Source organism: Schistocerca nitens, unplaced genomic scaffold (assembly GCF_023898315.1).
Source record: "Schistocerca nitens isolate TAMUIC-IGC-003100 unplaced genomic scaffold, iqSchNite1.1 HiC_scaffold_468, whole genome shotgun sequence".
NCBI classification, from domain to species: domain Eukaryota; kingdom Metazoa; phylum Arthropoda; class Insecta; order Orthoptera; family Acrididae; genus Schistocerca; species Schistocerca nitens.
Genome location: NW_026046001.1, coordinates 3,044,451 through 3,058,612, shown reverse-complemented (window position 1 = coordinate 3,058,612; position 14,162 = coordinate 3,044,451).

The following is a 14,162-nucleotide window of genomic DNA, read 5'->3' as shown; positions in this document are numbered from 1 at the left end:
CCAATAATTCAATAATCGATAACTAAAACTATAAATGTAGCTCTTCTTACTGGGCGATTGCATCAACTTAGATGCTTCTTCTGTGTTCTACTGTGCTGGTTGTATTGTCCCCACATACCGCAGCACGCGACAAGGGCTGGCAGACCATAAATGTAACCGTTTCAGAGAGAAATGCGACCAATGTGACGATCTCGCGTTATATCGATTCGATGGTGAATGACGAAACACGGAGATTTTCTAAGGTTTTTACTACATATTAACACTTTTCACATTTTCTCGTGTTACGTGGGTGCCAGTCCTCGGTTCATGCAAAATCTTAAGGTCCTCGGTCATGTCCAAGGCACCAAACCGACCAATAATTCAATAATCGATAACTAAAACTATAAATGTAGCTCTTCTTACTGGGCGATTGCATCAACTTAGATGCTTCTTCTGTGTTCTACTGTGCTGCTTGTATTGTCCTCACATACCGCAGCACGAGACAAGGGCTGGCAGACCATAAATGTAACCGTTTCAGAGAGAAATGCGACCAATGTGACGATCTCGCGTTATATCGATTCGATGGTGAATGACGAAACACGGAGATTTTCTAAGGTTTTTATTACATATTAACACTTTTAATATTTTCTCGTGTTACGTGGGTGCCAGTCCTCGGTTCATGCAAAATCTTTATATCCTCGGTCATGTCCAAGGCACCAAATCGACCAATAATTCAATAATCGATAACTAAAACCATAAATGTAGCTCTTCTTACTGGGCGATTGCATCAACTTATATGCTTCTTCTGTGTTCTACTGTGCTGCTTGTATTGTCCCCACATACCGCAGCACGAGACAAGGGCTGGCAGACCATAAATGTAACCGTTTCAGAGAGAAATGCGACCAATGTGACGATCTCGCGTTATATCGATTCGATGGTGAATGACGAAACACGGAGATTTTCTAAGGTTTTTACCACATTTTAACACTTTTCACATTTTCTTGTGTTACGTGGGTACCAGTCCTCGGTTCATACAAAATTTTAAGGTCCTTGGTCATGTCCAAGGCACCAAATCGACCAATAATTCAATAATCGATAACTAAAACTATAAATGTAGCACTTCTTACTGGGCGATTGCATCAACTTAGATGCTTCTCCTGTGTTCTACTGTGGTGCTTGTATTGTCCCCACATACCGCAGCACGCGACATGGGCTGGCAGACCATAAATGTAACCGTTTCAGAGAGAAATGCGACCAATGTGACGATCTCGCGTTATATCGATTCGATGGTGAATGACGAAACACGGAGATTTTCTAAGGTTTTTACTACATATTAACACTTTTCACATTTTCTTGTGTTACGTGGGTACCAGTCCTCGGTTCATGCAAAATCTTAAGGTCCTCGGTCATGTCCAAGGCACCAAATCGACCAATAATTCAATAATCGATAACTAAAACTATTAATCTAGCTCTTCTTACTGGGCGATTGCATCAACTTAGATGCTTCTCCTGTGTTCTACTGTGCTGCTTGTATTGTCCCCACATACCGCAGCACGCGACAAGGGCTGGCAGACCATAAATGTAACCGTTTCAGAGAGAAATGCGACCAATGTGACGATCTCGCGTTATATCGATTCGATGGTGAATGACGAAACACGGAGATTTTCTAAGGTTTTTACTACATATTAACACTTTTCATATTTTCTCGTGTTACGTGGGTGCCAGTCCTCGGTTCATGCAAAATCTTAAGGTCCTCGTTCATGTCCAAGGCACCAAATCGACCAATAATTCAATAATCGATAACTAAAACTATAAATGTAGCTCTTCTTACTGGGCGATTGCATCAACTTAGATGCTTCTTCTGTGTTCTACTGTGCTGCTTGTATTGTCCCCACATACCGCAGCACGCGACAAGGGCTGGCAGAACATAAATGTAACCGTTTCAGCGAGAAATGCGACCAATGTGACGATCTCGCGTTATATCGATTCGATGGTGAATGACGAAACACGGAGATTTTCTAAGGTTTTTACTACATATTAACACTTTTCACATTTTCTCGTGTTACGTGGGTACCAGTCCTCGGTTCATGCAAAGTCTTATGGTCCTCGGTCATGTCCAAGGCACCAAACCGACCAATAATTCAATAATCGATAACTAAAACTATAAATGTAGCACTTCTTACTGGGCGATTGCATCAACTTAGATGCTTCTCCTGTGTTCTACTGTGCTGCTTGTATTGTCCCCACATACCGCAGCACGCGACAAGGGCTGGCAGACCATAAATGTAACCGTTTCAGAGAGAAATGCGACCAATGTGACGATATCGCGTTACATCGATTCGATGGTGAATGACGAAACACGGAGATTTTCTAAGGTTTTTACTACATATTAACACTTTTCATATTTTCTCGTGTTACGTGGGTGACAGTCCTCGGTTCATGCAAAATCTTAAGGTCCTTGGTCATGTCGAAGGCACCAAATCGACCAATAATTCAATAATCGATAACTAAAACTATAAATGTAGCTCTTCTTACTGGGCGATTGCATCAACTTAGATGCTTCTTCTGTGTTCTACTGTGCTGCTTGTATTGTCCCCACATACCGCAGCACGCGACAAGGGCTGGCAGACCATAAATGTAACCGTTTCAGAGAGAAATGCGACCAATGTGACGATCTCGCGTTATATCGATTCGATGGTGAATGACGAAACACGGAGATTTTCTAAGGTTTTTAACACATTTTAACACTTTTCACATTTTCTTGTGTTACGTGGGTACCAGTCCTCGGTTCATACAAAATCTTAAGGTCCTTGGTCATGTCCAAGGCACCAAATCGACCAATAATTCAATAATCGATAACTAAAACTATAAATGTAGCACTTCTTACTGGGCGATTGCATCAACTTAGATGCTTCTCCTGTGTTCTACTGTGCTGCTTGTATTGTCCCCACATACCGCAGCACGCGACAAGGGCTGGCAGACCATAAATGTAACCGTTTCAGAGAGAAATGCGACCAATGTGACGATCTCGCGTTATATCGATTCGATGGTGAATGACGAAACACGGAGATTTTCTAAGGTTTTTACTACAAATTAACACTTTTCACATTTTCTTGTGTTACGTGGGTACCAGTCCTCGGTCCATGCAAAATCTTAAGGTCCTCGGTCATGTCCAAGGCACCAAATCGACCAATAATTCAATAATCGATAACTAAAACTATAAATGTAGCTCTTCTTACTGGGCGATTGCATCAGCTTAGATGCTTCTTCTGTGTTCTACTGTGCTGCTTGTATTGTCCCCACATACCGCAGCACGCGACAAGGGCTGGCAGACCATAAATGTAACCGTTTCAGAGAGAAATGCGACCAATGTGACGATCTCGCGTTATATCGATTCGATGGTGAATGACGAAACACGGAGATTTTCTAAGGTTTTTACTACATATTAACACTTTTCATATTTTCTCGTGTTACGTGGGTGCCAGTCCTCGGTTCATGCAAAATCTTAAGGTCCTCGGTCATGTCGAAGGCACCAAATCGACCAATAATTCAATAATCGATAACTAAAACTATAAATGTAGCTCTTCTTACTGGGCGATTGCATCAACTTAGATGCTTCTTCTGTGTTCTACTGTGCTGCTTGTATTGTCCCCACATACCGCAGCACGCGACAAGGGCTGGCAGAACATAAATGTAACCGTTTCAGCGAGAAATGCGACCAATGTGACGATCTCGCGTTATATCGATTCGATGGTGAATGACGAAACACGGAGATTTTCTAAGGTTTTTACTACATATTAACACTTTTCACATTTTCTCGTGTTACGTGGGTACCAGTCCTCGGTTCATGCAAAGTCTTATGGTCCTCGGTCATGTCCAAGGCACCAAACCGACCAATAATTCAATAATCGATAACTAAAACTATAAATGTAGCACTTCTTACTGGGCGATTGCATCAACTTAGATGCTTCTCCTGTGTTCTACTGAGCTGCTTGTATTGTCCCCACATACCGCAGCACGCGACAAGGGCTGGCAGACCATAAATGTAACCGTTTCAGAGAGAAATGCGACCAATGTGACGATATCGCGTTATATCGATTCGATGGTGAATGACGAAACACGGAGATTTTCTAAGGTTTTTACTACATATTAACACTTTTCATATTTTCTCGTGTTACGTGGGTGCCAGTCCTCGGTTCATGCAAAATCGTAAGGTCCTCGGTCATGTCGAAGGCACCAAATCGACCAATAATTCAATAATCGATAATAAAACTATAAATGTAGCTCTTCTTACTGGGCGATTGCATCAACTTAGATGCTTCTTCTGTGTTCTACTGTGCTGCTTGTATTGTCCCCACATATCGCAGCACGAGACAAGGGCTGGCAGACCTTAAATGTAACCGTTTCAGAGAGAAATGCGACCAATGTGACGATCTCGCGTTATATCGATTCGATGGTGAATGACGAAACACGGAGATTTTCTAAGGTTTTTACCACATTTTAACATTTTTCACATTTTCTTGTGTTACGTGGGTACCAGTCCTCGGTTCATGCACAATCTTAAGGTCCTCGGTCATGTCCAAGGCACCAAATCGACCAATAATTCAATAATCGATAACTAAAAATATAAATGTAGCTCTTCTTACTGGGCGATTGCATCAACTTAGATGCTTCTTCTGTGTTCTACTGTGCTGCTTGTATTGTCCCCACATACCGCAGCACGCGACGAGGGCTGGCAGACCATAAATGTAACCGTTTCAGAGAGAAATGCGACCAATGTGACGATCTCGCGTTATATCGATTCGATGGTGAATGACGAAACACGGAGATTTTCTAAGGTTTTTACTACATATTAACACTTTTCACATTTTCTCGTGTTACGTGGGTGCCAGTCCTCGGTTCATGCAAAATCTTAAGGTCCTCGGTCATGTCCAAGGCACCAAACCGACCAATAATTCAATAATCGATAACTAAAACTATAAATGTAGCTCTTCTTACTGGGCGATTGCATCAACTTAGATGCTTCTTCTGTGATCTACTGTGCTGCTTGTATTGTCCTCACATACCGCAGCACGAGACAAGGGCTGGCAGACCATAAATGTAACCGTTTCAGAGAGAAATGCGACCAATGTGACGATCTCGCGTTATATCGATTCGATGGTGAATGACGAAACACGGAGATTTTCTAAGGTTTTTACCACATTTTAACACTTCTCACATTTTCTTGTGTTACGTGGGTACCAGTCCTCGGTTCATGCAAAATCTTAAGGTCCTCGGTCATGTCCAAGGCACCAAATCGACCAATAATTCAATAATCGATAACTAAAACTATAAATGTAGCTCTTCTTACTGGGCGATTGCATCAACTTACACTCCTGGAAATGGAAAAAAGAACACATTGACACCGGTGTGTCAGACCGACCATACTTGCTCCGGACACTGCGAGAGGGCTGTACAAGCAATGATCACACGCACGGCACAGCGGACACACCAGGAACCGCGGTGTTGGCCGTCGAATGGCGCTAGCTGCGCAGCATTTGTGCACCGCCGCCGTCAGTGTCAGCCAGTTTGCCGTGGCATACGGAGCTCCATCGCAGTCTTTAACACTGGTAGCATGCCGCGACAGCGTGGACGTGAACCGTATGTGCAGTTGACGGACTTTGAGCGAGGGCGTTTAGGGGGCATGAGGGAGGCCGGGTGGACGTACCGCCGAATTGCTCAACACGTGGGGCGTGAGGTCTCCACAGTACATCGATGTTGTCGCCAGTGGTCGGCGGAAGGTGCACGTGCCCGTCGACCTGGGACCGGACCGCAGCGACGCACGGATGCACGCCAAGACCGTAGGATCCTACGCAGTGCCGTAGGGGACCGCACCGCCACTTCCCAGCAAATTAGGGACACTGTTGCTCCTGGGGTATCGGCGAGGACCATTCGCAACCGTCTCCATGAAGCTGGGCTACGGTCCGGCTCACCGTTAGGCCGTCTTCCGCTCACGCCCCAACATCGTGCAGCCCGCCTCCACTGGTGTCGCGACAGGCGTGAATGGAGGGACGAATGGAGACGTGTCGTCTTCAGCGATGAGAGTCGCTTCTGCCTTGGTGCCAATGATGGTCGTATGCGTGTTTGGCGCCGTGCAGGTGAGCGCCACAATCAGGACTGCATACGACCGAGGCACACAGGGCCAACACCCGGCATCATGGTGTGGGGAGCGATCTCCTACACTGGCCGTACACCACTGGTGATCGTCGAGGGGACACTGAATAGTGCACGGTACATCCAAACCGTCATCGAACCCACCGTTCTACCATTCCTAGACCGGCAAGGGAACTTGCTGTTCCAACAGGACAATGCACGTCCGCATGTATCCCGTGCCACCCTACGTGCTCTAGAAGGTGTAAGTCAACTACCCTGGCCAGCAAGATCTCCGGATCTGTCCCCCATTGAGCATGTTTGGGACTGGATGAAGCGTCGTCTCACGCGGTCTGCACGTCCAATACGAACGCTGGTCCAACTGAGGCGCCAGGTGGAAATGGCATGGCAAGCCGTTCCACAGGACTACATCCAGCATCTCTACGACCGTCTCCATGGGAGAATAGCAGCCTGCATTGCTGCGAAAGGTGGATATACACTGTATTAGTGCCGACATTGTGCATGCTCTGTTGCCTGTGGCTATGTGCCTGTGGTTCTGTCAGTGTGATCATGTGATGTATCTGACCCCAGGAATGTGTCAATAAAGTTTCCCCTTCCTGGGACAATGAATTCACGGTGTTCTTATTTCAATTTCCAGGAGAGTAGATGCTTCTTCTGTGTTCTACTGTGCTGCTTGTATTGTCCCCACATACCGCAGCACGCGAGAAGGGCTGGCAGACCATAAATGTAACCGTTTCAGAGAGAAATGCGACCAATGTGACGATATCGCGTTATATCGATTCGATGGTGAATGACGAAACACGGAGATTTTCTAAGGTTTTTACTACATATTAACACTTTTCATATTTTCTCGTGTTACGTGGGTGCCAGTCCTCGGTTCATGCAAAATCTTAAGGTCCTCGGTCATGTCGAAGGCACCAAATCGACCAATAATTCAATAATCGATAATAAAACTATAAATGTAGCTCTTCTTACTGGGCGATTGCATCAACTTAGATGCTTCTTCTGTGTTCTACTGTGCTGCTTGTATTGTCCCCACATATCGCAGCACGAGACAAGGGCTGGCAGACCTTAAATGTAACCGTTTCAGAGAGAAATGCGACCAATGTGACGATCTCGCGTTATATCGATTCGATGGTGAATGACGAAACACGGAGATTTTCTAAGGTTTTTACCACATTTTAACATTTTTCACATTTTCTTGTGTTACGTGGGTACCAGTCCTCGGTTCATGCACAATTTTAAGGTCCTCGGTCATGTCCAAGGCACCAAATCGACCAATAATTCAATAATCGATAACTAAAACTATAAATGTAGCTCTTCTTACTGGGCGATTGCATCAACTTAGATGCTTCTTCTGTGTTCTACTGTGCTGCTTGTATTGTCCCCACATACCGCAGCACGCGACGAGGGCTGGCAGACCATAAATGTAACCGTTTCAGAGAGAAATGCGACCAATGTGACGATCTCGCGTTATATCGATTCGATGGTGAATGACGAAACACGGAGATTTTCTAAGGTTTTTACTACATATTAACACTTTTCACATTTTCTCGTGTTACGTGGGTGCCAGTCCTCGGTTCATGCAAAATCTTAAGGTCCTCGGTCATGTCCAAGGCACCAAACCGACCAATAATTCAATAATCGATAACTAAAACTATAAATGTAGCTCTTCTTACTGGGCGATTGCATCAACTTAGATGCTTCTTCTGTGATCTACTGTGCTGCTTGTATTGTCCTCACATACCGCAGCACGAGACAAGGGCTGGCAGACCATAAATGTAACCGTTTCAGAGAGAAATGCGACCAATGTGACGATCTCGCGTTATATCGATTCGATGGTGAATGACGAAACACGGAGATTTTCTAAGGTTTTTATTACATATTAACACTTTTCATATTTTCTCGTGTTACGTGGGTGCCAGTCCTCGGTTCATGCAAAATCTTTATATCCTCGGTCATGTCCAAGGCACCAAATCGACCAATAATTCAATAATCGATAACAAAAACCATAAATGTAGCTCTTCTTACTGGGCGATTGCATCAACTTAGATGCTTCTTCTGTGTTCTACTGTGCTGCTTGTATTGTCCCCACATACCGCAGCACGAGACAAGGGCTGGCAGACCATAAATGTAACCGTTTCAGAGAGAAATGCGACCAATGTGACGATCTCGCGTTATATCGATACGATGGTGAATGACGAAACACGGAGATTTTCTAAGGTTTTTACCACATTTTAACACTTCTCACATTTTCTTGTGTTACGTGGGTACCAGTCCTCGGTTCATGCAAAATCTTAAGGTCCTCGGTCATGTCCAAGGCACCAAATCGACCAATAATTCAATAATCGATAACTAAAACTATAAATGTAGCTCTTCTTACTGGGCGATTGCATCAACTTACACTCCTGGAAATGGAAAAAAGAACACATTGACACCGGTGTGTCAGACCGACCATACTTGCTCCGGACACTGCGAGAGGGCTGTACAAGCAATGATCACACGCACGGCACAGCGGACACACCAGGAACCGCGGTGTTGGCCGTCGAATGGCGCTAGCTGCGCAGCATTTGTGCACCGCCGCCGTCAGTGTCAGCCAGTTTGCCGTGGCATACGGAGCTCCATCGCAGTCTTTAACACTGGTAGCATGCCGCGACAGCGTGGACGTGAACCGTATGTGCAGTTGACGGACTTTGAGCGAGGGCGTTTAGGGGGCATGAGGGAGGCCGGGTGGACGTACCGCCGAATTGCTCAACACGTGGGGCGTGAGGTCTCCACAGTACATCGATGTTGTCGCCAGTGGTCGGCGGAAGGTGCACGTGCCCGTCGACCTGGGACCGGACCGCAGCGACGCACGGATGCACGCCAAGACCGTAGGATCCTACGCAGTGCCGTAGGGGACCGCACCGCCACTTCCCAGCAAATTAGGGACACTGTTGCTCCTGGGGTATCGGCGAGGACCATTCGCAACCGTCTCCATGAAGCTGGGCTACGGTCCGGCTCACCGTTAGGCCGTCTTCCGCTCACGCCCCAACATCGTGCAGCCCGCCTCCACTGGTGTCGCGACAGGCGTGAATGGAGGGACGAATGGAGACGTGTCGTCTTCAGCGATGAGAGTCGCTTCTGCCTTGGTGCCAATGATGGTCGTATGCGTGTTTGGCGCCGTGCAGGTGAGCGCCACAATCAGGACTGCATACGACCGAGGCACACAGGGCCAACACCCGGCATCATGGTGTGGGGAGCGATCTCCTACACTGGCCGTACACCACTGGTGATCGTCGAGGGGACACTGAATAGTGCACGGTACATCCAAACCGTCATCGAACCCACCGTTCTACCATTCCTAGACCGGCAAGGGAACTTGCTGTTCCAACAGGACAATGCACGTCCGCATGTATCCCGTGCCACCCTACGTGCTCTAGAAGGTGTAAGTCAACTACCCTGGCCAGCAAGATCTCCGGATCTGTCCCCCATTGAGCATGTTTGGGACTGGATGAAGCGTCGTCTCACGCGGTCTGCACGTCCAATACGAACGCTGGTCCAACTGAGGCGCCAGGTGGAAATGGCATGGCAAGCCGTTCCACAGGACTACATCCAGCATCTCTACGACCGTCTCCATGGGAGAATAGCAGCCTGCATTGCTGCGAAAGGTGGATATACACTGTATTAGTGCCGACATTGTGCATGCTCTGTTGCCTGTGGCTATGTGCCTGTGGTTCTGTCAGTGTGATCATGTGATGTATCTGACCCCAGGAATGTGTCAATAAAGTTTCCCCTTCCTGGGACAATGAATTCACGGTGTTCTTATTTCAATTTCCAGGAGAGTAGATGCTTCTTCTGTGTTCTACTGTGCTGCTTGTATTGTCCCCACATACCGCAGCACGCGACAAGGGCTGGCAGACCATAAATGTAACCGTTTCAGAGAGAAATGCGACCAATGTGACGATCTCGCGTTATATCGATTCGATGGTGAATGACGAAACACGGAGATTTTCTAAGGTTTTTACTACATATTAACACTTTTCACATTTTCTCGTGTTACGTGGCTGCCAGTCCTCGGTTCATGCAAAATCTTAAGGTCCTCGGTCATGTCCAAGGCACCAAAACGACCAATAATTCAATAATCGATAACTAAAACTATAAATGTAGCTCTTCTTACTGGGCGATTGCATCAACTTAGATGCTTCTCCTGTGTTCTACTGTGCTGCTTGTATTGTCCCCACATACCGCAGCACGCGACAAGGGCTGGCAGACCATAAATGTAACCGTTTCAGAGAGAAATGCGACCAATGTGACGATCTCGCGTTATATCGATTCGATGGTGAATGACGAGACACGGAGATTTTCTAAGGTTTTTACTACATATTAACACTTTTCACATTTTCTCGTGTTACGTGGCTGCCAATCCTCGGTTCATGCAAAATCTTAAGGTCCTCGGTCATGTCCAAGGCACCAAACCGACCAATAATTCAATAATCGATAACTAAAACTATAAGTGTAGCTCTTCTTACTGGGCGATTGCATCAACTTAGATGCTTCTCCTGTGTTCTACTGTGTTGCTTGTATTGTCCCCACATCCCGCAGCACGCGACAAGGGCTGGCAGACCATAAATGTAACCGTTTCAGAGAGAAATGCGACCAATGTGACGATCTCGCGTTATATCGATTCGTTGGTGAATGACGAAACACGGAGATTTTCTAAGGTTTTTACTACATATTAACACTTTTCACATTTTCTCGTGTTACGTGGCTGCCAGTCCTCGGTTCATGCAAAATCTTAAGGTCCTCGGTCATGTCCAAGGCACCAAAACGACCAATAATTCAATAATCGATAACTAAAACTATAAATGTAGCTCTTCTTAGTGGGCGATTGCATCAACTTAGATGCTTCTCCTGTGTTCTACTGTGCTGCTTGTATTGTCCCCACATACCGCAGCACGCGACAAGGGCTGGCAGACCATAAATGTAACCGTTTCAGAGAGAAATGCGACCAATGTGACGATCTCGCGTTATATCGATTCGATGGTGAATGACGAGACACGGAGATTTTCTAAGGTTTTTACTACATATTAACACTTTTCACATTTTCTCGTGTTACGTGGCTGCCAATCCTCGGTTCATGCAAAATCTTAAGGTTCTCGGTCATGTCCAAGGCACCAAACCGACCAATAATTCAATAATCGATAACTAAAACTATAAGTGTAGCTCTTCTTACTGGGCGATTGCATCAACTTAGATGCTTCTCCTGTGTTCTACTGTGTTGCTTGTATTGTCCCCACATCCCGCAGCACGCGACAAGGGCTGGCAGACCATAAATGTAACCGTTTCAGAGAGAAATGCGACCAATGTGACGATCTCGCGTTATATCGATTCGATGGTGAATGACGAAACACGGAGATTTTCTAAGGTTTTTACTACATATTAACATTTTCTCGTGTTACGTGGCTTGCCAGTCCTCGGTTCATGCAAAATCTTAAGGTCCTCGGTCATGTCCAAGGCACCAAACCGACCAATAATTCAATAATCGATAACTAAAACTATAAATGTAGCTCTTCTTACTGGGCGATTGCATCAACTTAGATGCTTCTCCTGTGTTCTACTGTGCTGCTTGTATTGTCCCCACATACCGCAGCACGCGACAAGGGCTGGCAGACCATAAATGTAACCGTTTCAGAGAGAAATGCGACCAATGTGACGATCTCGCGTTATATCGATTCGATGGTGAATGACGAAACACGGAGATTTTCTAAGGTTTTTACTACATATTAACACTTTTCACATTTTCTCGTGTTACGTGGCTACCAGTCCTCGGTTCATGCAAAATCTTAAGGTCCTCGGTCATGTCCAAGGCACCAAAACGACCAATAATTCAATAATCGATAACTAAAACTATAAATGTAGCTCTTCTTACTGGGCGATTGCATCAACTTAGATGCTTCTCCTGTGTTCTACTGTGCTGCTTGTATTGTCCCCACATACCGCAGCACTCGACAAGGGCTGGCAGACCATAAATGTAACCGTTTCAGAGAGAAATGCGACCAATGTGACGATCTCGCGTTATATCGATTCGATGGTGAATGACGAAACACGGAGATTTTCTAAGGTTTTTACTACATATTAACACTTTTCACATTTTCTCGTGTTACGTGGCTGCCAATCCTCGGTTCATGCAAAATCTTAAGGTCCTCGGTCATGTCCAAGGCACCAAACCGACCAATAATTCAATAATCGATAACTAAAACTATAAGTGTAGCTCTTCTTACTGGGCGATTGCATCAACTTAGATGCTTCTCCTGTGTTCTACTGTGTTGCTTGTATTGTCCCCACATCCCGCAGCACGCGACAAGGGCTGGCAGACCATAAATGTAACCGTTTCAGAGAGAAATGCGACCAATGTGACGATCTCGCGTTATATCGATTCGATGGTGAATGACGAAACACGGAGATTTTCTAAGGTTTTTACTACATATTAACACTTTTCACATTTTCTCGTGTTACGTGGCTGCCAGTCCTCGGTTCATGCAAAATCTTAAGGTCCTCGCTCATGTCCAAGGCACCAAACCGACCAATAATTCAATAATCGATAACTAAAACTATAAATGTAGCTCTTCTTACTGGGCGATTGCATCAACTTAGATGCTTCTCCTGTGTTCTACTGTGCTGCTTGTATTGTCCCCACATACCGCAGCACGCGACAAGGGCTGGCAGACCATAAATGTAACCGTTTCAGAGAGAAATGCGACCAATGTGACGATCTCGCGTTATATCGATTCGATGGTGAATGACGAAACACGGAGATTTTCTAAGGTTTTTACTACATATTAACACTTTTCACATTTTCTCATGTTACGTGGCTGCCAGTCCTCGGTTCATGCAAAATCTTAAGGTCCTCGCCCATGTCCAAGGCACCAAACCGACCAATAATTCAATAATCGATAACTAAAACTATAAATGTAGCTCTTCTTACTGGGCGATTGCATCAACTTAGATGCTTCTCCTGTGTTCTACTGTGCTGCTTGTATTGTCCCCACATACAGCAGCACGCGACATGGGCTGGCAGACCATAAATGTAACCGTTTCAGAGAGAAATGCGACCAATGTGACGATCTCGCGTTATATCCATTCGATGGTGAATGACGAAACACGGAGATTTTCTAAGGTTTTTACTACATATTAACACTTTTCACATTTTCTCGTGTTACGTGGCTGCCAGTCCTCGGTTCATGCAAAATCTTAAGGTCCTCGCTCATGTCCAAGGCACCAAACCGACCAATAATTCAATAATCGATAACTAAAACTATAAGTGTAGCTCTTCTTACTGGGCGATTGCATCAACTTAGATGCTTCTCCTGTGTTCTACTGTGTTGCTTGTATTGTCCCCACATCCCGCAGCACGCGACAAGGGCTGGCAGACCATAAATGTAACCGTTTCAGAGAGAAATGCGACCAATGTGACGATCTCGCGTTATATCGATTCGATGGTGAATGACGAAACACGGAGATTTTCTAAGGTTTTTACAACATATTAACACTTTTCACATTTTCTCGTGTTACGTGGCTGCCAGTCCTCGGTTCATGCAAAATCTTAAGGTCCTCGCTCATGTCCAAGGCACCAAACCGACCAATAATTCAATAATCGATAACTAAAACTATAAATGTAGCTCTTCTTACTGGGCGATTGCATCAACTTAGATGCTTCTCCTGTGTTCTACTGTGCTGCTTGTATTGTCCCCACATACCGCAGCACGCGACAATGGCTGGCAGACCATAAATGTAACCGTTTCAGAGAGAAATGCGACCAATGTGACGGCGTTATATCGATTCGATGGTGAATGACGAAACACGGAGATTTTCTAAGGTTTTTACTACATATTAACGCTTTTCACATATTCTCGTGTTACGTGGCTGCCAGTCCTCGGTTCATGCAAAATCTGAAGGTCCTCGCTCATGTCCAAGGCACCAAACCGACCAATAATTCAATAATCGATAACTAAAACTATAAATGTAGCTCTTCTTACTGGGCGATTGCATCA